This window comes from Ovis aries, chromosome 25 (assembly GCF_016772045.2).
Source record: "Ovis aries strain OAR_USU_Benz2616 breed Rambouillet chromosome 25, ARS-UI_Ramb_v3.0, whole genome shotgun sequence".
NCBI classification, from domain to species: domain Eukaryota; kingdom Metazoa; phylum Chordata; class Mammalia; order Artiodactyla; family Bovidae; genus Ovis; species Ovis aries.
The window spans coordinates 34,868,900-34,892,189 of NC_056078.1; the positions used below are offsets into that span (position 1 = coordinate 34,868,900).

The following is a 23,290-nucleotide window of genomic DNA, read 5'->3' on the forward strand; positions in this document are numbered from 1 at the left end:
AGCGGTAGACGTGGTGAGAAATTGTCAGATGTATTTGAAGATTGAAGATGGAGCTAAGGGGATTTCCAAATGAATAAATTTGGGACATAAAAAAAAAAGAGGAGTCAAGGATGACTCCAAGATCTTTGACCTGAACAACTAACTACTCATGAATTTTGCAGTAAAAGAGAGCAGAAAATGATGGTGCAGAAGTAAGGTTTTAATAAGCTGTTAATATAATAGTTGGGATGAATGAACCAGGGGTCTAAGTATCAACTGGGATGCATAACAACAATCTTAGGTAAAAATCAAGCTTCCCAAGGCTATACTCAGTAGCACACAATTTACATAAAATTTTAAGACTGACCAACAGTAATGTTTAAAGCTTCATACATATGAAGTAAAGTGTAAAAACCCATATGGAATGATAAACTATGCACCCAGGGTTGTGCACCATCAGGTTGCTTCACACTTTTAAAACTAATGCCCAGGCCAGATCCTAGTCCAGTTAAACCAGAATCTCTGGGTGTGCATCCAGGATGGATCCAGTATTTTTTAAAAAGCTTCCTAGGGAGTTATAGTATACAGTCAAAGTGGAAAACCACTGCCTTAAATTGAGAAACAACTGTGACATGTTAGAGAAGTATAAGGAATTTTCCTCATCTATATCTTCAGTTCAGTTCAGTTCAGTCACTCCGTCATGTCCGACTCTTTGCGACCCCATGAATTGCAGCACGCCAGGCATCCCTGTCCATCACCAACTCCTGGAGTTCACTCAGACTCACGTCCACCGAGTCAGTGATGCCATCCAGCCATCTCATCCTCTGTCGTCCCCTTCTCCTCCTGCCCCCAACCCCTCCCAGCATCAGGGTCTTTTCCAATGAGTCAACTCTTCACATGAGGTGCCCAAAGTACTAGAGTTTCAGCTTTAGCATCATTCCTTCCAAAGAAATCCCAGGGCTGATCTCCTTTAGAATGGACTGGTTGGATCTCCTTGCAGTCCAAGGGACTCTCAAGAGTCTTCTCCAACACCACAGTTCAAAAGCATCAATTCTTCGGTGCTCAGCCTTCTTCATAGTCCAACTCTCACATCCATACATGACCACAGGAAAAACCAAAGCCTTGACTAGATGGACCTTAGTCGGCAAACTAATGTCTCTGCTTTTGAATATGCTATCTAGGTTGGTTATAACTTTCCTTCCAAGGAGTAAGCATCTTTTAATTTAATGGCTGCAAGCACTATCTGCAGTGATTTTGGAGCCCCCAAAAATAAAGTCTGACACTGTTTCCACTGTTTCCCCATCTATCTCCCATGAAGTTATGGGACCGGATGCCATGATCTTCGTTTTCTATATCTTAAGCCTTGAATAGATTATCTGTTTAAGAGTTAGACAAGAGACATCCATGCTCTAATTAGTATGTTGTTCAGTCCGGAAACATGAAAAAACTCTTCTAAGAGGCAGATAAGTCCACACTGTCATCTTCCTAACATCAAAGAAATGGCTGATTACAAGCTTAGGGCAGAGAATGTGTACAAGCTCACCTGGAATATCTTGTCATATCAGTTATCAAGCAAGTGCCCCAAAACCACTGAAGGCTTGTAGAAAGAAAGGACTCAAGATTTACCGTGAAGTGTTCTTTCTTGCAAAAGATGGGACAACATGAGCATCTTTACTTAAGATGGATTAAAACATATAAGATATGTTTAACTTCATAAGTTCACAACAATCCTTTAAAATTTTTTAAATGCTAAAAAAATAAAAAGTCTTTGGATGATACTAGAAAATTAATTCATTGTAAAACCTGGGAAAGAAAAAAAAGAAATGAGCACTTATCCTATCTTTCTTGCTTCAAAGGAACCAAAGAGTTGACGATAGAAGTTTCTCATTACACAAGTACATGCTCAGGGCTGGTCCAGCCATACTTAGAATGGGAGAGGTCACAGAGTAGCCTGAGGCAGAGGCCAGGTCCCTGGAAACTCCTCTCCTGGCAGAGCTTCTTTCCAACAAATAATGCCTCAAACTATTCTCTACATCCAGCAAGACACGCGGGTTCCATTTCCTACTCGAAATACTCCCAGCATAGACTCAGTGAGTTAAAATCTTGATCCTACCCCTCACTTTATGTGGTAAAACAGAGTTACAGAAATATGATGTTAGAGGATCCCAAACAGGTCAGTAGCAACATTTTGAAAAGACAAAAGAGCTCTGAATTAAGCCCCCAGAGCTGTGGCTACAAAATCATTTGCTGATGGCCGCAGGACTGGAAGAGGTGAGTTTTTATTCTGATCCCAAAGAAGGGCAGTGCCAAAGAATGTTCAAACTATTGTACAACTGCACTCATTTTATGCTCAAAATCCTTCAAGCTAGGCTTCAGCAATATGTAAACTGAGGACTTCCAGATGTACAAGCTAGGTTTAGAAAAGGCAGAGGAACCAGAGATCAAATTGCCAACATCCATTGGATCATAGAGAAAGCAAGGGAATTCCAGAAAAACATCTATTTCCTTTTCACTGACTATGCAAAAGCCTTTGTGTGGATCACAACAAACATTCAGTCCAGCAGTTCTGTTGCTCAGTCACGTCTGATTCTTTGGGACCCCATGGACTGCAGCATGCCAGGCTTCCCTGTCCATCCCCAGCTTCTGGAGCATACTCCAACTCATGTCCATTGAGTTGGTGATGCCATCCAATCATCTCATCCTCTGTCATCCCCTTCTCCTCCCGTCTTCAATCTTTCCCAGCACCAGGGTCTTTTCTAATGAGTCAGTTCTTCACATCAGGTGGCCAAAGTATTGGAGCTTCAGCTTCAACATCAGTCCTTCCAATGAATATTCAGGACTGATTTCCTTTAGGATGGACTAGTTGGATCTCCCTGCAGTCCAACAGACTCTCAAGAGTCTTCTCCAACACCACAGTTCAAAAGCAGCAATTCTTTGGCATTCAACTTTCTTTATAGTTCAACTCTCGCATCCATACATGACTACTGGAAAAACCAAAGCTTTCACTAGACTGACCTTTGTTGGCAAAGTAATATCTCTGATGCTTAATATGCTGTATAGGTTGGGCATAGTTTTTCTTCCAAGAAGCAAGCGTCTTTTAATTTCATGGCTGCAGTCACCATCTGCAGTGATTTTGGAAAATAAAGAAAATAAAGTCTGTCACTGTTTCCATTAGGAAAATCCCCATCTATTTGCCACGACGTGATGGGACCAGATACCATGATCTTAGTTTTCTGAATGTTGAGTTTAAAGCCAACTTTTTCACTCTCCTCTTTCACTTTCATCAAGAGGCTTTTTGGTTCCTCTATGCTTTCTGCCATAAGGGTGGTGTCATCTGCATATCTGAGGTTATTGATATTTCACCCAGCAATCTTGATTCCAGCTTGTGCTTCATCTAGCCTGGCATTTCACATGATGTACTCTGCATATAAGTTAAATAAGCAAGTGACAATATACAGCCTTGACATACTCCTTTCCTGATCTGGAACCAATCTGTTGTTCCAAGTCAAGATCTAACTGTTACTTCTTGACCTGCATATAGATTTCTCAGGAGGTAGGTCAGGTGGTCTGGTATTTCTATCTCTTGAAGAATTTTCCACAGTTTGTTGTGATCCACACAGCCAAAGGCTTTGGCATAGTCAATAGAGCAGATGTTTTTCTGGAACTCTCTCACTTTTTCGATGATCCAATGGATGTTGGCAATTTGGTTCCTCTGCCTTTTCTAAATCCAGCTTGAACATCTGGAAGTTCATACATTGTTGAAGCCTGGCTTGGAGAATTTTGAGCATTACTTTGCAAACATGTGAAATGAGTGCAATTGTGTGGTAGTTTGAGCATTCTTTGGCATTGCCTTTCTTTGGGACTGGAATGAAAACTGACCTTTTCCAGTCCTGTGGCCACTGCTGAGTTTTCCAAATTTGCTGGCATATTGAGTGCAGCCCGTTCACAGCATCATCTTTCAGGATTTGAAATAGCTCAACTGGAATTCCATCACCTCCACTAGCTTTGTTTGTACTGATGCTTCCTAAGGCCCACTTGACTTCACATTCTAGGATGTCTGGCTCTAGGTGAGTGATCACACCATAGTGGTTATCTAGGTCATGAAGATCTTTTTTTGTATAGTTCTTCTGTGTATTCTTGCCACGTCTTCTTAATATCTCTGCTTCTGTTAGGTCCATACTATTTCTGTCCTTAATTGTGCCCATCTTTGCATGGAATGTTCCCTATAGTGCAAAATCAGGAAGTGTGATACCTCTAGATTTGTTCTTTTTTAGGATTTCTTTGGCTATTTAGGGTTTTAGGATAGGTTTCCCTAAAAGGTATCCTAAAAATGCCATTAGAAATTTGACAGGGATTACACTGAGTCTGTAAATTCCTTTGGGTAGAATGGACATTTTCACTATGTTAATTCTTCCAATCCAGGAACATGGAATATCTTCCCATTTATTTGTGTCTTCTTCTTTTCCTTCCCTTTTTATTTCTTGTATCTTCTTTAGGCTCTTTCATCAATGTCTTATATTTCTTATACTTCTCAGTGTACAGGTCTTTTACCTCCTTGGTCCAGTTTAATCCCTAAATATTTTATTTATTTAATTATTTGGATGCTATTGTAAATGAGATTGCTTTCTTTTTTGCTATAATCGTTTTTATTTCTGAAAAGAAAATAATGGCCCTTTTTATTAATGATTTTAATAAACTGAGTCTTTTATTTTTTTTACTAGTCTAGCTAAAGATTTGTCAATTTTGTTGATCCTTTTAAAGAATCAGCTTTTGGTTTTGTTGATTTCCTCTTTACATTTTTTCTACATTTTTATTTCATTTATTTTGGCACTAATCTCTATTATTTCCTTCCTTCTGTTTGTGTTGGGTTTAGTTTGCTCTTCTTTTTTAGTATCTTGAGGTACAAGGTTAGGTTATTGATTTGAGATCTTCCTTTTTTATAAATATAGATGTTTACAGCTATAATTTTCCATCTAAGCACTGTGTTGGTTGCATAAGCTTTGGTATGCAGTGTTTTTGTTTTCATTCATTTCAAAATATTTCCTAATATCCTTTTTGATTTCATCTTTGACCTTTTAGTTATTTAGGAGTACGTTGTTTGTGTGCTAGTCGCTCAGTCATGTCTGACTCTTTGAGACCCCATGGACCCATGAGACCCACCAAGCTCCTCTGTTCATGGGATTTTCCAGGCAAGAATACCAGAGTGGGTTGCCATTCCCCTCCAGGGGATCTTCCCAACCCAGGGATTGAACCCAGGTCTCCTGCATTGCAGGCAAATTCTTCATTGTCTGAGCTACCAGGGAAGCATAATATCCACATAATTGTGAATTCCTCAAATTTCCTTCTGTTAATGATTTCTAATTTCATTCCATTGTGATCAGAGAATAAGCTTTTGTATGATTTCAATTATTTTAATTTTTAAAGATTTATGTGATTGCCTAACATATGGTCTATACTTAAGAATGTTTTTTAGGGAGACTTCCTTGGTCCAATGTTTAAGAATCCACTTTGCAATGCAGGGGATGTGAGTTTGATTCCTGGTTGGGGAACTAAAATCCCACATGCCACAAAGAAACTAAGCCTGCATCCATGTGCTGCAAGTAAGACATGACGCAGCCAAATGCGTGCCCAGAGTGTTTCCTAGGCACTTGAGAAGAATGCGTTCTGTAGTCGTTGTGTGGAATGTGCTTATAGATGTCTGTTGTGCCCTCACTCACTCAGCTGTGTCTGACTCTTTGTGACCCCATGAACTGTAGCCTGCCAAGCACCTCTGTCCATGGGATTTTCCAGGTAAGAATAGTGGATTGGGTTTCTATCGCTGGAGAAGGAAATGGCAACCCAATCCACTATTCTTACCTGGAAAATTAAGCTTAGATTACTTTCTTGCTCTTTCAGATAGCTTGTTGTTAGTGTATAGAAATGCAATTGATTTTTATATATTGGTTTTGTATCTGCGACTTTACTAAATTCATTTATGAGTTCTAGCAGTTTTGGGGTGGTCTTCAGAATTCTCTATATCATATGATCTGTAAACAGATTCCATTCTGATGAAATTCTGACTGGATGCCTTTTATTTATTTTTTCTTGCCTAGTTGATATGACTAAGACCTCCAGTCCTATGTTGAATAGAAATGATGGCAGTGGGCACCCTTGTCTTATTCCTGATCCTAGCAGGAAAGGCTTTTAACTTTACACCATTGAGTGTGATGTTAGCTGTGGGTTTATCATATATGGCCTTTATTATGTTGAGGAATAATGCTTCCATACTTAATCTGTTGGTATGGAACAGATCCTTCCATACTAAATCATACTTAATCCTATCATGAAAGGATGCTGAATTTTATAAAAGGCTAAACGTACTTCTTTCCCTTAAGGTATGACCTAATAAGGAGCACGTATCACTTTTGCTCACATCCCACTGGTTGCACATGCATTCCTCAGAGATATCATGGGTTCAGTTTCAGATTACTGCAATAAATTAAATATAGCAAAATTTAAAAAAAACAGCCAGTCATATGAATTTTTTTGGTTTCCCGGTGCATATAAAAGTAATGTTTACACTATACTGTAATTTGTTAAGTGTGCAGTAGTATTATGTCTAAGAAGATAATGTACATACCTTAAGTTAAAAAGTTTGTTGCTAAAAATGCTATCATCTGAGCCTTCTGCAAGTCGTAATCTTTATGCAATAGTAGTAGCATCAGGGAGAAGGCAATGGCAACCCACTCCAGCACTCCTGCCTGGCAAACCCATGGATAGAGGAGCCTGGTAGGCTGCAGTCCATGGGGTCGCGAAGAGTCGGACACGACTGAGCATCACTTTCACTTTTCACTTTCATGCATTGGAGAACGAAATGGCAACCCACTCCAGTGTTCTTGCCTGGAGAATCCCAGGGACGGGTGAGCCTAGTGGGCTGCCATCTATGGGGCTGCACAGAGTCGGACACGACTGAAGTGACTTAGCAGCAGTAGCATCAGAGATAACTGATCACAGATCACCATAGCAAAAATAAGAATGACGAAAAATATGAGAATTACCAAAAATGTGACACAGAGACACAAAGTGAACAAACACTGTTGAAAAAAAAATGGCACCTATAAACTTGCTTGATGCAGAATTGGTACAAACCTTTAATTTGTAAACACACACACACAGATAAACAAAGCAAAGCTCAATAAAATGAGGTATGCTTGTACTTAACTGTAAGAGTGGCTGGGAGAATGCAGTCTTTCTCATGGATAGGTTTATACCTTGCCAAACTTTGGTGACTCTATCCCTAGAAAAAGAAAACAGAAAGGATTTGAGGATTCAACCAACAGCGTCTTCCATAACATCCTGATAGGAAAATACATGAGCGACCAGTAACAGTATTTGCCTCGAGGAAAAGGGTGCTGGGGACACAGGTGAGAAGAAAATGTCCATCCCAAAGCCCTTTTGAACTTTAATACATGTTAATGTATTAACTAATTAAATATTTTTTAATGAAGTAATAAAAATAGCATTATCCTATCTGCTTAGTAAACCTCCATATCTGATTTCCTGACCAAAAGTTTTTTGTGCCCTCACCCTCAGCCCCTCAGAGAGGGTTATAGATGTGCCAGGAAGCTCAGGGAACATTAAATTGTATAGAATCAGTATGGCTGGGGAAACCCAATGGGCCTGCAAGGGTAGAGGAGGCCTGGCTGCTGCTAAGTCACTTCAGTCGTGTCCGACTCTGGGCGACCCCATAGACGGCAGCCCGCCAGGCTCCCCCATCCCTGGGATTCTCCAGGCAAGAACACTGGAGTGGGTGCCTGGAGAGGAATGCAAATTCAGACAAGCACTTGGGAGAGCTGCTCTACCTGTCAGTGGACTCAGTTGGCACTGGGCCTTCCCTGTGCCCTTTCTGATTGTGCCTGTTTAGGGGGAGAGAAGACTAGCCTGCTGCCAGGCCCTTATCCTGGCACTGCTCATACTCAAGAGGAGGAGGCCAGGGCCCTGAGGGCCAGAGGGGCTGGGGAGCTGGGCCTAGAGACACAGCCAGCTCCTGGGGTGGGCTGTGCGGCTTGCCCTTTCAAGCAGGAAGCCTTTGACATGTCTGCCAGGCAGGGGTCTCAGCTGCAGGAAGCCTTTGACACGTCTGCCAGGCAGGGGCCTCAGCTGCCCTTACCTGGCATTCATTTCTTCCCCAACATTCATGACTCGAAAGAACCTTGAATCAACTTCAGGCCTGTGTGGGGTGAGGGCCGGGCGGCCACCAGCTGTGAATCCTACCCTAGAGCACAGGGTCAGCCCCCTTCACTGGCCCCAGCTGGGCCATGGGGCAGAGCACGGGGCAGACACCTTCTCACCCCCAGGTGCACAGACCGTGACAGTGTCCTGCTCCCTGGACTGACTCTCAGCACCCTTGGGGTCCCCACAGCTTCCTCTTTAATGCCCAAGGAACTCTGTGTACACAGAGAAACACAGCCAGCTCCACACTTTGTCTCACATGCAACATGGGAAAACAGAAACAGTTAACATTTCTTTAAATATTCACATACTATGTCTGATTCTTTGCAACCACAAGGACTGTCCCATGCCAGGCTTCCCTGTCCTTCACTATCTCCGGGATTTTGTTCAAAACTTAGCAAAATCCGGGAGGTAGTGAAGGACTTTTTTGAGCAAAACACAGCAGGCAGTGAAGGACAGGGAAGCCTAGCATTCTGCAGCCCATGGGGTCGGAAAGAATGGGACACGACTTAGCAACTAAACAACAAATTCCCACAGTTAACAAATTGACCTTTTATAATTTTAACAAAGTAGATTGCCCTGAACATTTGAAGTTAAGTGTAATCAATGACACTCTTCCCAATTCTGATGATTCAGTCTCATAAATGTTTTAAACACCTTTAAAAGTCGACCAATAAGACTATAATCATCACAAAACCGGATCTGCATACTCATACTCAAACTGGTTGCAGATGCTAATGTGTAGATCAAACTTTGTTTATTATCTCGAGTCAGCAGCCCTAGCAGCAGACCAGAGAGACACCGTGCACTCATTTGCCACGCTTCACTGCCCTCTCCTGGGGCTCTCATGCAGCAGCTCCACTGGAGTCCCCTCACCAGAGCTCTGTACCCCAAACTGTCCTGGACAGAGTGGCTGGACCAGAGGTGGGTCCTGGCCTCTGAGTTAGGAGCCCATGGACTGCTCAGGTATGCAAGGCAGACCAACCTGCAAAGCTAGCACAAAAGTTTTGTCCAAGAAGTGATGTAGAGGGTGACAGTCAACCAAGGCAATCAGCTTCTCACTCTTGGGGTACACAAATGTGCCTCTCTGAAAGAGGAAGAGGGCAAGGGCTGAAGACTCGCAGAGGGCAGCAGGCAGAGCCCCCTCCCAAGGAAGCTGGGGGCCAGTTGGCCAGAAGTGGCTGGAGCAGGAGAAAGAAAGAGAGACACTGGGGCCGAAGTGTGAGTGGTGCTCTGGAAGCTGGTGGCGTGGGAGCCTCCAGGCCCCTTCTTCTGAAGGACCTGGCTGAGCGGGGGGCCGGCTGGCTCCTTCCTTCTGTATTCTCACACAGAGGGAATGGGCAGATGTTCGGAGTTGAGGTGATAACACGTGCTGTGGCCAAGTGCACTGGAAACAGAAGCTGATCCAGAGACCTGGGTGCAGGAAGTAAGGGAAGCAGGACAGGGTGGAGGGAGAAATTGAACTGAAACTGAACTCTGGCTTCATCTGACCCCATGGGGAGGCCAGAGCCAGGATCACTCATCACTTGCCCAGAAGTGAGGTAAGAGGGTTTGGCGAGCTCTGGGTCTAAGCACTCTGGGTGAAGCAGCTTCCTTCAGCCAGAAGCCATTCAACAGATTCCAACACTGGGTTCTGAAGGGCAGATTCCAACACTGGGTCCTGAAGGGCAGGCTGTGCAGCCACCCCTGAACCAGAGGTGACAGACTGGATCACCGAGTGTGAAGAAGGCCAGGGGTCAAAGCCGTGGTTACGGAGACCTGCTCAGATGTGGTTATGGGGACCAGGCTTGTGGAGCCTCTGCACAGTGTTCAGGGACATGAACTTCTCAAGGCCTGGGGGAAGGCGAGCATGGAATCAAGTTCTCCTTCTAGACTGGGGCTGGGGCTCATGAGAGAGGGCAAGTCTGGTGATAACATGAAGTGTGGCCAGTGCATGGAAGATATCTAAAGTCACATGAGCACCAGAGAGCCTGTGGAGACGGCGGAAGCAGGGAAGAGAAGAAACATTTACAGGAAGGGAGATCGGATACTCGGAGGAGGAGGTGCATAGTCCTGTCTGAGTGGGTAACTAGGAGAGGGGAGCCAGGAGAACTAGTGCTCCAGGAAGGAAGCAGCCTCAGACCAGACGAAAGCCCTTTCCTCCCGCCCCAACACAGAGCGGTGGTTCCATAAAGCCAGTTCAGCTGGCTGCCCCTAGATGGCAGTGTCTGCACGTGCAGCAGCTAGCACGCACTGCTCCCCAGGGACAGCCAGCTTCTCCCACGGAACCGGGGGAAAGTCCCCAGAGCTGAGGCTGCCAGGCAGAAGCGCTTGTGATGGGTATAGCATCCACCTCTGCTCCGCTCTGCTTCAGGCAGGTGGGGCAGGTGCCTCTTTGTCCCCTTCCCTGGGGTTCCTATCAAGGGTCCCTCCTGGCAGAGCCTGAGCATAAGGGTCCCAGGGGCTCAGTGAATCCCCAAATCCATGTGATCATGACTCTCCAGTTTGGGGTGGAAGATTGAGACACAAAGGTCTGGACATAAAGCTAACAGTTCTGGTTCCACATCTTATGGGTGAGTGACTCACTCTGAGCCTACCTTTCCACATTGTTTTACAAACGCATAGATTTGTGAAAGTCATTTCACATGAGATTATTTCAGAAGGAATAATTCTTCACTGTCAAGCGATTTTCACATTTGCACACAGTCCACAGTTCCCCTAGTGGACAGCTGTCAGGGGCAAAGCTAGGGTTGACCTTGCTCTTAATCTCGCTGATGGGCACCCTCCCTCTGATGTCTTACTGGCAACATCTGGACCTTCCTGCTTTGGCAAACTGTCAAGGCTGGAGGACCCTGGGAGGTCACCTACTAAACAACTGTCCCCTCTCCCCCACCCTCAGTTTATAGGTTGGACAACTAAGGTGAGATGGGTAGGACTCCTCGTCGCCATCATCTATGACAGTCCTGGCCTCCGCCATTAAAGTATGCTCCACTGTGTCCTGTGCTCACACATGGATTCCTATCACAAATCTACAGTCTGGTAGGGATACTTCTGAGGACAGAAGACCCACAGCTGCGGTGGCTGCTGCATATCGGAGCAAGAAGCCCTTGGAAATTTACAAATTCTTTAAAACAGATATTTGGGTAGGCATTGGGTGACAGGCTAAGAAATTACTTTCTTTTCTGTTTACCTTTCTCCACGGCTCCCTGATCTTTTCAAGAAAGGCAACCTTAATTCAAGCCAGCTGAGTGAAAGATGTTAGCGCCCGGCTCACCTGAATCCTGCCATACTTGACCCTGACTTCCTCACTCCAAGTGTCACTGATTCCTTCATTCCAGCTCAGTCATTCCCTCCCATGGATAAATCCCTCTGTCTGACCTAGCCTTGTGCAACCACTCCTATCTTCTGTAGTCAGTGAGGGCCCTCCAGCTCCACTCGCATCTTCTCCTTTCTCTCCATCTACTGGCCCTTCCAGCTATCACTTCTCTACCTCAACACCCACAACTCATGACACAACACTTCAGTGGTTTCTCCTCAATTGTCTCCAACCCTCTGTACCACTGTTTTCTATTATGCCTTTCCAGCAACCCCCTCCACACTTTGATCACTTCTCCTGTCTGTGCTCTCTACACCTGGACATATCCCAGTTGCTGAGGACTGATGAAGGCTGTCTCATTTGAGCTGTGACTCTGACTCTGGTTCACCATCCTCAAACCTTCCTGCCTGCCTTCCTCAGAAGCTTCTCTCATTTTCTACTAAGTTTCTCTAAAAATCCCTGGATCCCACCAAACAGCCACTTTCTTTTAACAGGTGACCTATTTCTCCTATTTTCAGAAGAAAAAAAAAAAAGGCTGCTTTCACTCAGGGACCCCCACTAAACCCACAAACATCTGCATCCAACTCAGCTCTTCCCCCATCCTCTTGTCTCCATGGAGCCCCATCTGTCCTCCAGTTTTTGGTTGCCCACTTGTCCTGAATTCCAGTCCCTCTCACTTTCTCCAGCAAGCATCATCTCTTTTCCTTCAGACTCTTCAATCTCTCCTCTTCTACTGTCTTTCCTGCATCATTTAAACATCTTCAAGTCTCTCTCTTCTTAAAAAATCCAAACAAACCTCTCCCTCAGTCTCTTACCCCCATCCTCTTCCAGCTAACGATCTCACTCTGAACCTCATTTAGTCTCCAGCCCACTTTTGACTCAGTTATTTCACTCACCCAGCTCTCTGGAGCTGCCGACCGTTGGGGTCACTCCTCAGCTTTGTCTTGCAGTCCTCCTTATATCACTGGAAACTGGGGGCCGCTCCTTCCTTCCTGAAACCCTCATTTCCCTTGACTTGTATACATACTACCTTTCTGGCTTTGCACCTGCCTTGCTGACTGCTCTTTCTCAGGTTCATTAATCCCTTTTCTTTTTATCTTTCTGGTTGACCCCACATTAATTGGGATTCGGCCTTGGTTACTCTCCTTTCTCAACTCCCAGTCCTAAGATAATTTCCTCTACTTTCATAGTTATTAATCACCATCTCTGTGCAGCTCTCTCAAGAATCATTCCCCTTTCCTTTCTGTCAAATAGGCTCGGGACTTATTTTTTAAATCACATTTCCCAGCCTCTCATGGAGCTAAGCACTGCCATGTGACCAGACTTGGCCAATGAGGGATAAGCAGCAGGCAGCGGGGATTTCTGGGAAAGGGTTGCTCTCCTTAACACAGGTGCTGCTCCTTCATCCTTTCTCCTCTTTCTCCAGCATATGTGGAATGCAGGTGGGAAGCTGGAGTTGCAGCAGCCACTGTATGACCACAGCTGACTGAGGGTGCAAGCTTCCCAGTAAGGAGAGCCAGAGCAGACCGACAGGGCAGACCCGGGCCCTGAAGGACCAGTCTTGCTCTGCTTACCTTCAAACTTGGCGTTATGTCAGAGTTTTCAATAAATAGAGCAGCAAAGAGCAACAAATACCATTTAGTTAAAGCAGTGTGGTTGGGTAGATGTTACAGGAACCGAACACAAGTTCTGCTTAATACAGCTCTCAAATATATAATGTTGCTTAGATGTTTCTCCTGAACTTCAAACAGCAATTTGGACCTCTTTTCTCTATCCAGAGATCTCGCAAATGGAAGAGGTCCAAGTTGTGACCGCCTCACCAAATACACAGAGTCACTTGGATACCTGGTCTCAGTAAACAGCATCACTGTCCATGCAGCTAGATTTCCTATTAGTCACCCCTCAGTTCTACCTCCTATACATATTTTGAATCTGTTCACCTCTTACCATTTCCTCATCAATCTTCTGAACCACTGTACAGGTTCCTTAACTATTTTAAAATTTTGCTCCCTCCAATCCTACTGCAGCCTTAGGGATCTTCTAAAAGCACAAGTGTAATAATGTTACTATTTTGCCTAAAACCTTTCAGTGACTGCTTAGGGCCTAAGAAATACTAGGCATATATATACCGTAAAACTCTGCCAGGAATTAGGTTGGTCCTGCACCCACCACCTCTTCTTTGGCAAAGGTGTTGCTCTACTGACCACAGGGATGGACATGTTGACCTATACCTGGTGGAACTAGGGAAACCTCTCTCCCTTGCCACAGTGATTGGTTCAAGAGTGGGCACATGACCAGAGTCTGGCCAATTAGAGGCCTTCCTTGGGATTCCTAGAGTGTAGAGTTATTTGGAGTCACATCTCCAACATGGGGCAAGCTCTGAGCACTAGGAGAGACAGAGAGAAAAGGGCTCCTGGTCTGTGTAGCCCGCAGGATCAGCCCCTAGTATCCACAATCGATCTAGTTTCAAGTTCTTCTTTTGATTCTGTGAATGACTTGAGTATCCTTCTAATAATTTTTCCTCCTTTGGCCTAAGCTAGTTTGGGTAGGGTTTTGTCACTTCCAACCAAAACATCCTGACTAAAGTGAGGACCCTTGGTCATCTGGCCCAATAAGGCATCTTTCCAAGAAAACAGAGTTTCTTCTAGCTTATAGGATGTTTTACAAACGTTATTTCCTTTGATTCTTACTATAAGCTTGTGAGGTGGGTTCTACTATCTTGACTTCACAAATAAAAAAGCAAGGCTCAGAGACATAAAATATTTTGCTCAAGATCAAGAGGCTGAGAATTAGGAACACTTGGACATCAAGTCCCTCTTATATTCAAGGTGTTCCCCTTTATTCCCCACCTCTTGTCCTGTATACACACACACAGAAGTGCCAGAGTGGAGCCCAGGGTGAGCAAAAGCAGCAATGGGACAAGGACCAGCCTGGGATGGGGCGGGGGGCGGGGCGGGGGTGGTGATGGGAGGGTTAAAGGAGGAAGTCAGAGGACGGTAAAGCCAAGTTCCTCCATTTAAATTTTATAGCCACTCCAGGTCCAGGAGAAGAAAGTCCTCTCAGCTTCTTTCTTTTACCCTTCCTTGTACTATTTTCTGTTTCCATAATCTATACCTCAGGCTTGCAGTAGGTGCAATAATTCAGTTATATTCTTGGCAATTACAGTTCTAGGGGCTAGCCCGGAAACTAAATCACCGTTAAAATACAGCCCTTTTATGAGTTGGGACTGTCCATATCTCCATTCTTCCGCTTTAGGTTACGTGGTACTTTTTTTCCCCTTCTTTCAGTTCTATTGAGATGTAACTGACATATGGCACTGTATAAGTTCAGAGTATATGGTAAAATGATTTGATCTACAAATATTATAAAGTGATTACCACAATAAGTTTAGTGAACAACCATTAACTCATACATTAAGAGATACAAAATAAATTTTTTCCTTGTGATGAGAACTCAGGATTTACTCTCTGAATGACTTTCATATGTAACATACAGAGGTGTTAATTACATTCCTAGTACTTTATTTCACAGCTAGAAGTTTGTCCCTTTTGACAGTCTTCATCCAATTCCCCCTCCTCCCCAGGCCCCACCCCTGGTAACCACAAATTTGATCTCTTTCTCCTGTGAGTTTGCTTCTGAAGTATATAATTGACCTACAACACTGTCAGTTCTTCGTGCACAACACAGTGATTTGATATTTCTGTACATTTCAAAATGATAACCACTGTGATTCCTTTTAGTTTTTAAAAAAGGAAAAGAAAATGGGCCTGCTCTGTTTTGAGTGTCCCTGATGCTCTCTGAAAGCCACAACAAATTATTGTAAAAATGGGTCAGGTAAAGCTTGGTGGGTCTCAAAGGGCAGCTGGGAATGGCAGGTGAGTGTCACAGTAACTGTCAGTGAGGCCTGGTGGGGATGGGGTGGCGGCCTTGCTGGCTTTGTAGGCACTTCCCTCACCCCCTTCATGCCCTGCAGCAGTGTGGCCAACTGTGCCAGGAAGCAGCTGTCTCTTTGAGGCTGCTCAGGCCAGCAGGACCACTAACATCATTGGGTCCATGATTCACAAAGTTGGCTTTACTCTCTCCTCCTTGTTCTAGGCTCACGACCTTCTTCACCATCCAAGGTTAAGCAGAAATCATCAGGTGTGGATGACCACCTTTCCAATCCCAACCTTCACTGGAAATATCTTCTCTGTCCCCACATCCCCCTTGATAATGGTGGGGGCATCCCTCTACCAGAGGGGACAACACCATTCCTGCCCACATCCCATCTCCTTCCACTTCTTCTTCTGAATCATCACACCTGCCATCTCTCCTGAGTCATTCCTATCACTCTGCAAGCTTGTTCTACTCCCTTCCACATTTGAATAAAACCCAAGTATCCTAAGAAAAATTAAAATTAGATATGGCTATAAGCACTGGAAAACAAAGGATGAAGTAGGTAGCCAGAGTAGCTACAGCAAATCCCTAAACATCAGGAACCCAAAAACCTGTTGCCCTAACATCCTCAACACAGCTTCCACTTCAGCGTTGAATAAGCCTGCTTGAGCTGCAGCTACATCTTTACATATTCCATTGGGCAGGAGAACACAAAGGCTGAGGCCAGCACACAACCTCCCTTTACAGCTACTTACCCCGTGTTGCACAAGCTTCACCTCCGTTTACTTCCTGTTGGCTAGAACTGAGTCATGTGATCATGCCTGTGATCATGCGGAGCCCTGAGCGAGTCCTAGAAACTTGCTTTTATTCAAGGAAGCTATGTGGCCAGCTAGAATTGGAAAGTCTATAATAAAGGAAATAGGGGAGAATGGCTGTTAGGGTCATCCAGCATTCTCTGCCAAAGCCTCCTATGCTTCCACATCCCTTCTAGACCTCTCCCAGTTCTGTGTTCCCTGTTGGATAAGCTGTCCAAACACAACTGCTCTACCATGGTGTGGCAGCCACCCCACTACTCCAGGAACACTGCCCTTAACATGCGCACCAACGACTTCCATGTTGCCAGAATCAAAGGTTCCTTCCCTTTCTTCATCTTACCTGGTCTGTGAGCAGCATCTAACAGAGCTGACCACTCTTTTCTGGAAACACTGCTTTGTCAGTCTCTGGGATATAGCACTCTCTGGTTCTCCTTTGGCTTCCCCAGCCTTTTGAAAAAGAAGCCTTTTTCAGTCTTCTTTCTTGCTCTGGCTCTTCCGACTCCTCTGGGTCTCTCTTGAACCCCCACCTCTTCTACATCTATCTCTTTGGCCCGGGTGACTCCCTCAGATCCCAAGGCGGTTACCGTCTTTAGAATGACGTCTCTCAAAGCCCCACCTCCAGCCCACGCCTCTCTTCTGGGTGTGTAGTGACTGGACAATTGAACTGGATCTCTGATGGGCATCTCGAACTCAACATAAACGCAGAATTCTTGATGTGCCTGTCTGAGCTGTAGTCTCTTTCCTCCAGGCTACCCTATCCAATACATGAGGCACTGTTCACCCACTTACTCCAGCCAGAAATGTGAGAGTTATCTTTGGTTTCTCCATGGCCTCCCCATCCATCTTATTGATGTCCATGTCCAAAACAGCATCTTTCAACTACTGATCTTAGTGTGGCCATGAACTTGGTCCAAACCACCATTAGTTTGGGCCAGGTCTGCCATAAGAGTCTAACTGTCTCCTTGCTTTCATTTTTGCCTGTCACCCACCCAATTTATTCTTCAGTTTAGTTCAGTTCAGTTCAGTCGCTCAGTCGTCTCCGACTCTTTGCGAGCCCATGAATTGCAGCACGCCAGGCCTCCTTGTTCATCACCATCTCCCGGAATTCAGTCAGACTCACGTCCATTGAGTCTGTGATGCCATCCAGCCATCTCATCCTCGGTCATCCCCTTCTCCTCCTGCCCCCAATCCCTCCCAGCATCAGAGTTTTTTCCAATGAATGAACTCTTCTCATGAGGTGGCCAAAGTACTGGAGTTTCAGCTTTAGCATCATTCCTTCCAAAGAAATCCCAGGGCTAATCTCCTTCAGAATGGACTGGTTGGATCTCCTTGCAGTCCAAGGGATTCTCAAGAGTCTTCTCCAACACCACAGTTCAAAAGCATCAATTCTTCGACACTCAGCCTTCTTCACAGTCCAACTCTCTCATCCATACATGACCACTGGAAAAACCACAGCCTTGACGAGATGGACCTTAGCCTGCAAAGTAATGTCTCTGCTTTTGAATATGCTATCTAGGTTGGTCATAACTTTCCTTCCAAGGAGTAAGCGTCTTTTAATTTCATGGCTGCAGTCACCATTTGCAGTGATTCTGGAGCCCAAAAAAATAAAGTCTGACACTGTTTCCCCATCTATTTCCCATGAAGTGATGGGACCGGATGCCATGATCTTTGTTTTCTGAATGTTGAGCTTTAGGCCAACTTTTTCACTCTCCTCTTTCACTTTCATCAAGAGGCTTTTTAGTTCCTCTTCACTTTCTGCCATAAGGGTGATGTCATCTGCATATCTGAGGTTCTTGATATTTCTCCCGGCAATCTTGATTCCAGCTTGTGTTTCTTCCAGCCCAGCATTTCTCATGATGTACTCTACATAGAAGTTAAATAAGCAGGGTGACAATATACAGCCTTGACATACTCCTTTTCCTATTTGGAAATAGTCTGTTGTTCCATGTCCAGTTCTAACTGTTGCTTCCTGACCTGCATACAGATTTCTCAAGAGGCAGGTTAGGTGGTCTGGTATTCCCATCTTTCAGAATTTTCCACAGTTTATTGTGATCCACACAGTCAAAGGCTTTGGCATAGTCAATAAAGCAGAAATAGATGTTTTTCTGGAACTCTTGCTTTTTCCATGATCCAGCAGATGTTGGTAATTTGATCTCTGGTTCCTCTGCCTTTTCTAAAGTCAGCTTGAACGTCAGGGAGTTCACAGTTCACGTATTGTTGAAGCCTGGCTTGGAGAATTTTGAGCATTACTTTACTAGCATGCGAGATGAGTGCAATTGTGCGGTAGTTTGAGCATTCTTTAGCATTTCCTTTCTTTGGGATTGGAATGAAAACTGACCTTTTCCAGTCCTGTGGCCACTGCTGAGTTTTCCAAATTTGCTGGCATATTGAGTGCAGCACTTTCACAGCACCATCTTTCAGGATTTGAAACAGCTCAACTGGAATTCCATCACCTCCACTAGCTTTGTTCATAGTGATGCTTTCTAAGGCCCACTTGACTTCACATTTCAAGATGTCTGGTTCTGGATTAGTGATCACATCAGCATGACTATCTGGGTCGTGAAGATCTTTTTGTATAGTTCTTCCGTGTATTCTTGCCACCTCTTCTTAATATCTTCTGCTTCTGTTAGGTCCATACCATTTCTGTCCTTTATCGAGCCCATCTTTGCATGAAATATTCCCTTGGTATCTCTAATTTTCTTGAAGAGATCTCTAGTCTTTCCCAATCTGTTGTTTTCCTCTATTTCTTTGCATTGATCGCTGAAGAAGGCTTTCTTATCTCTTCTTGCTATTCTTTGGAACTCTGCATTTAGATGCCTATATCTTTCCTTTTCTCCTTTGTTTTTCACCTCTCTTCTCTTCACAGCTATTTGCAAGGCCTCCCCAGACAGCCACTTTGCTTTTTTGCATTTCTTTTCCACACACAGTAGAAAATCAGAATACATTAGTCTTCTGCATAAAACCCTTCAATGGTTTAATAAAAGGTCTCCAACCTAAATCAAATCCCTTATGCTTATACAGTGGAAGTGAGAAACGGATTTAAGGGATAGAATGCCTGATGAATTATAGACAGAGGTCCATGACACTGTAGAGGAGACAGGGTTCAAGACCATTCCCATGGAAAAGACATGCACAAAAGCAAAATGGCTGTCTGAGGAGGCCTTACAAATAGCTGTGAAAAGAAGAGAAGCGAAAAGCAAAGGAGAAAAGGAAAGATATACGCATCTGAATGCAGAGTTCCAAAGAATAGCAAGGAGAGATAAGAAAGCCTTCCTCAGCAATCAATGCAAAGAAATAGAGGAAAATGATAGAATGGGAAAGACTAGAGGTCTCTTCAAGAAAATTAGAGATACCAAGGGAATATTTCATGCAAAGATGGGCTCAATAAAGGACAAAAATGGTATGGACCTAACAGAAGCAGAAGATATTAAGAAGAGGTGGCAAGAATACAGAGAAGAACTATATAAAAAAGATCTTCATGACCCAGATAATTATGATGGTGTGATCACTCACCTAGAGCCAGATATCCTGGAATGTGAAGTCAAGTGGGCCTTAGAAAGCATCACTATGAACAAAGCTAGTGGAGGTGATGGAATTCCAGTTGAGCTGTTTCAAATCCTGAAAGATGGTGCTGTGAAAGTGCTGCACTCAATATGCCAGCAAATTTGGAAAACTCAGCAGTGGCCACAGGACTGGAAAAGGTCAGTTTTCATTCCAATCCCAAAGAAAGGCAATGCCAAAGAATGCTCAAACTACCGCACAATTGCACTCATCTCACATACTAGTAAAGTAATGCTCAAAATTCTCCAAGCCAGGCTTCAACAATACGTGAACCATGAACTCCCTGATGTTCAAATTGGTTTTAGAAAAGGCAGAGGAACCAGAGATCAAATTACCAACATCTGCTGGATCATGTTCCAGATTTCTGCTTTATTGACTATGCCAAAGCCTTTGACTGTGTGGATCACAATAAACTGTGGAAAATTCTGAAAGAGATGGGAATACAGACCACCTGACCTGTCTCTTGAGAAACCTAGATGCAGGTCAGGAAGCAACAGTTAGAACTGGACATGGAACAACAGACTGGTTCCAAATAGGAAAAGGAGTATGTCAAGGCTGTATATTGTCACCCTGCTTATTTTACTTATACACAGGGCACATCATGAGAAATGCTGGGCTGGAGGATGCACAAGCTGGAATCAAGATTGCTGGGAGAAATATCAAGAACTTCAGATATGCAGATGACATCACCCTTATGGCAGAAAGTGAAGAGGAACTAAAAAGCCTCTTGATGAAAGTGAAAGAGGAGAGTGAAAAAGTTGGCTTAAAGCTCAGCATTCACTCCAAAATCATGGCAAATGATGATTGCAGCCATGAAATTAAAAGAAGCTTACTCCTTGGAAGGAAAGTTATGACCAACCTAGATAGCATATTCAAAAGCAGAGATATTACACTGCCAACAAAGGTCTGTCTAGTCAAGGTTATGGTTTTTCCAGTAGTCATATATGGATGTGAGAGTTGGACTGTGAAGAAAGCTGAGTGCCAAAGAATTGATGCTTTTGAACTGTGGTGATAGAGAAGACTCTTGAGAGTCCCTTGGACTGCAAGGAGATCCAACCAGTCCATCCTAAAGGAGGTGAGTCCTGGGTGTTCATTGGAAGGACTGATGCTAAAGCTGAAACTCCAATACTTTGGCCACCTAATGTGAAGAGTTGACTCACTGGAAAAGACCATGATGCTGGGAGGGATTGACAGAGGATGAGATGGCTGGATGGCATCACTGACTCAATGGACATGAGTTTAGGTGGACTCCGGGAGTTGGTGATGGACAGGGAGGCCTGGTGTGCTGTGATTCATGTGGTCGCAAAGAGTTGGAGACAACTGAGTGACTGAACTGAACTGAATTGAACCTAGACAGTCTTACATGTCTTGGTACCCGCCCACCTCCTCATATCATCCTGGTTCTCTTTCCCAGGCTCCATACTCTGGCCATATTATTTTTGTTTTTTTTTTTCCTCCCTAGCTCCTTGACACATTCACAGCTTACCTTTCTCAGGACCTTGGCACAAGCTGTTCTTGATTTGGAATGTCTCTCGCGGACTTTTCCCAGCACTATCTCCTCATTCTCTTGACTTCAATTCCAATATCAACTCCTCAAAGACATTTTTCCTGCTGGCTCCACCTAAAGAATTAATGGCTCCTATTTTCTAATGCAGTCCCTTGTTCTTCTCCTAGCATTTACTTCAACTTGCAATTATGTCTCCATCATCAAAAATCAGCTTTATGGAGTAAGAGGCTTCCACTGTCTTGTTTATGGCTGTATCCTGAGTATCAAATCCGGGCCCAGTACTCAATCAAACACCCACTATCTACTCTAGATGAACAGATGGGCAGTTCTCCAAGGACGTCTCTGAGCTGTCTGGGTGTCAGAGGCTGGCTGCATCCCTCTTAATAAGAAAAAACTGGGAATGGACCCAACAGTTCCTTTACAAGATCTCCTCCTTACATTGCACTTAACCTGCTGGTTGCTTTTACTATAATGTGGTGCAGCCAGTCTCTGGGCCCAATTCCAACAGATTCGAATTTCCTGTTGCCCAGGAGAACAAATAGCCTAGTCCTTCCCCACTGAATGAGTTCTAGGCTCAGTGGCGGTGCCTGGGTCTCATTTTTCAGTTAGGTGGGTTGAGACCCCAGAGGTCAGCCTTTTTAACACCAGAGCCCGGTCGGCACTGTGAATACCTGTCTACCACAGGCTGTACCTCTAGCCCCCCTTTCCCCTCAAGAACACTCCCAGCCATCTTCTTGGGATGAAGGTGAGGGACAAATCTCGGCAGGTGGTCCAAAGAAAGCCTGGTATTTTTAGCACCAAGGCTACCAGGAGCCAGTCTTTACCTGCCGGTGGGTGTGTAAAGGAAACCTTTGCTGGATTTAAAGTAAATAAAATTTACTATTCTAGGTTGGAATCCTACCCCCACTCCCAGCCTCTGAGGCCCGGCAGGAACGCCTTTCAGTATCTCCAGCCATTTTTCTAACCCTGCGCTCACCGCTCTAGCCGGTCACCCTCGTCGTACCCCGCCGCGAGACGTGGCCCCCACAGCTCGCGCTTCTCAAGGCTGGGTTCCGGTCGGGTCAGTGACAACGCCGACGTGGCGTCCGCATACTGCGAAGGCCCCAAACGTGGGGTGCGGGTCCCGCCTAGGCCTGCGCCACGAACTCACCCGGCGAGCGCGGACCAGGGCCGCCTTCGCCTCCCGCCCCGCCCAGAATGATTCGCGGGGGCCCGGGGCCCCGCGGGCTCAGCCCAGGCGCGGACTGGAAGGCCGGGCGGGGCGGGGCGGGGGCGGGGCCACCGGCGGGGGCGGGGCGCGGAGGGCGGCGCCGCGCCGGGCGGCCCAGGGAAGCGGCGCCCCTTTCTCAGCAGCCACCCGGCGCCGCGCCCCCGGCCCCGCCCTCCGCGCCCCGCCCCCGCGCTCGGACGGCCTGAGTCGCGCCCTACCGCCCCGCGCCGCCGAACTTGCTCTAACTTCCTTGGCCGAGCCCGGCCGCGTCGCTGCTGTCGCCGCCGCCGCCGCCGCCGCCGCGCCCGGGTGAGTAGAGCGCGGGGCCCCCGCTGGAGCGTCGGGCCCTGCCCCGCTCATTGTCTGAAGCCGATCCCCTCTACTCCCCCCAGCGCCCTCTGGGTACAAGGACTGATCCCCTGGTGCAGGGTCGGTCCCTCCAGCGTCCTCGCTCCTGGCCCGGGGCGGCCCGGCGACCAGCGCTGGCTTTGTCTGCTCAGATTGCCTGCGAGGGGCTGAGGCCTTGGCCGGGACCCCGCTGAGCCGAACTCGGGCCCCTAGAGGAGAGAGAGCCGCAGCGGTCGACCCGGCTGGCGCTCGGGGTTCTGTCGCCCTCGCCCTGTCCGCGTTCCGGGACGGGTGCCTGCTGGGGCCGGGCGTGGGTGAGAGCACTCGGGGAGGGAGGGGTCAGATCGCCGTGGTCCTGGGCTCTGCTCCCCTCCCCAGCCGCGAGCCTTGGGATGGGCACTCCTTTCGGTTTGCCACCGACCCTCGGCCGCCCGGAGCTCGGGCTAGAGGGTGGAGGGTGGCGCCGACCGGGGAGGGCGGTCCCCTCC

General features: G+C 45.8%; 1 protein-coding gene and 1 long non-coding RNA gene across 4 annotated transcripts in view; one reads left to right on the forward strand and one right to left on the reverse strand.

Moving 5' to 3' along the window:
• LOC105605027 (uncharacterized) overlaps positions 1-22,443 on the reverse strand; it is a 30,433-nt gene extending 7,990 nt beyond the window's left edge. For both annotated transcript variants that reach the window (XR_009598485.1, XR_006058063.2), the window contains exons 1-5: positions 22,221-22,443; positions 21,224-21,358; positions 16,517-16,623; positions 16,117-16,265; positions 7,181-7,255 (exon numbers count right to left, since the gene is read on the reverse strand). This is a non-coding gene — a long non-coding RNA (uncharacterized LOC105605027). The remainder of the gene's footprint in view (positions 1-7,180; positions 7,256-16,116; positions 16,266-16,516; positions 16,624-21,223; positions 21,359-22,220) is intronic.
• Positions 22,444-22,686: 243 nt separating this feature from the next.
• The window catches only part of TSPAN14 (tetraspanin 14), a 54,169-nt gene continuing 53,565 nt past the window's right edge, over positions 22,687-23,290 (forward strand). The window contains exon 1 of one of the 2 annotated variants that reach the window (XM_060406388.1): positions 22,687-23,116. The gene's annotated coding sequence lies outside the window, so the exon portion shown is untranslated. The remainder of the gene's footprint in view (positions 23,117-23,290) is intronic. The other variant, XM_004021526.5, reaches the window with a different exon arrangement.